The following is a 1,675-nucleotide window of genomic DNA, read 5'->3' on the forward strand; positions in this document are numbered from 1 at the left end:
CCTGCTGAATAGCGAGGGATACCCCTATGAGTGAGGAAGGCAGCGGCCCTTCTGTCTCCCATTGATTTCATTAAAATCGGATTAACATAATCAACATTTAAGTAAAGAAAATTCCTCATTTGATTTGGGTCTCACATGTTCCCCTCTTTTTAAGAAAGTTCTAAAGTTCACTGAACTACAACTTTAATCTTACTTATCAATTTGATTTTTCTTCCGCAGGTCATCAAATTAGTCAAAGCAATACAAATCCCAGTCAGCCCTCTCACGCTGTAAACAAATCAGCCCGTAGTCATAGCAACAAAACTAGCGTGTCCAATCACTCCATCGGTAACCATAGCAACACAAATGTAAACATCGGTAACCTTAGCAACCAGATTGTACACACAAGCGTCCCTAGCAACCAGATTATAAACACAAGCGTCCCTAGCAACGAAGTCCCGGACCTAATCAACCTAGCGGAGGACACAACATCAAGTACCGGTTCGGACGTCAGCGGACCACGCCTGGTTTCAGTTCGAATCCCGGCGGGGTCAAATAATATCCTCCTCGATAACGCAGCGGCATTCGCGGGCCCCATTCTCTACAAGAGTAGGAGTACGGTCCCTAGCGTACACTCGTCCCCTCCGATGCGAAGCACTGCGGTGCGGTTGACGGATGTGAAGTCGGATGCGTCTATATCGTCGGATGAGGATGGCGGATCGAGCGATGCGGGCTATTCGAGTTTGGCACGCGTGCGTACGGAGACGCGGATATAAGGGTTTGCGTACTTACTTGCGTTATGTCTGACCGGATACGATTGATGTGTGATACCGATGGATATCTAATCAGAGTATTTTCGGAGATGATTTTTTTATTAATATTATTTTTTTAACTTTTGAAGAATTTCATATTTGGAGAATATTTTCAACTTTAGGTGTCGTAAAATCATTCATCTTGGACCACACATAGTAAATACAATACTATGAAAGTTATAGACTTGCTTCGGTGATGTACAATGTACATAGTAGTCTGGACGATCGCTTGGTAACACACGTGGGTTTAGGAGTTTATCCTACTTTGAGAGATTGTCCAGTAATAGGTATACCTAAAGGGTTAGGTGGTAGAGAACGCCCAGGTGTTAAACTCGCCAGTGGTTATCTTCCACTCAGGAGAGTCTATTTAAACGATTAACTTTAACTTCGAACTCGGGCTCCTCAGTTGTACTCCAAGTGTTAACTAAACCAAGCACATTGCATAATTTAATAGGCGAAATTTTCATTAACAAAGTTTTTTACTTATAAAAGAACTTCTCACTTTTTCATATTTCTTCGTCTACTCATGAAGTTTTGTTTTTCCCTTATCGAGTCAACTCTGGCTTCCCTTCAGAATCAGAACGAATAAATCTTTCGCCTTTTACTAAAGATTTCCGTGGAGGGGAGCAATTGATGAGTCTAACTCAATTTTTCGTGCTCTTGGCTTCGGTCGAGGCATAATCTTCAAATTTTAGGATCCTATTCCGAGGAATTAGTGAGAACAACATTGTTAGTTGTTACGAAATTCTAATTTAGATAAAACGATACCTACAGACCTAAAAATGAGAATTGTTAGATTTTTATACTGCTCACATCGAACTCGAGTCTTTTTTTTTTTTTTTTTTTTTAAAAAGGTTTTACAAAGGAAACTCAAACTGCTATGG

General features: G+C 40.8%; 1 pseudogene; it reads left to right on the plus strand.

Moving 5' to 3' along the window:
- Window positions 1–1,345: 1,345 nt before the first annotated feature.
- LOC113468232 lies at window positions 1,346–1,468 on the plus strand (annotated as a pseudogene).
- Window positions 1,469–1,675: the final 207 nt, after the last annotated feature.

This window comes from Diaphorina citri, unplaced genomic scaffold (genome assembly GCF_000475195.1).
Source record: "Diaphorina citri unplaced genomic scaffold, Diaci psyllid genome assembly version 1.1 scaffold679, whole genome shotgun sequence".
In the NCBI taxonomy this organism is placed as follows: Eukaryota; Metazoa; Arthropoda; class Insecta; order Hemiptera; family Psyllidae; genus Diaphorina; species Diaphorina citri.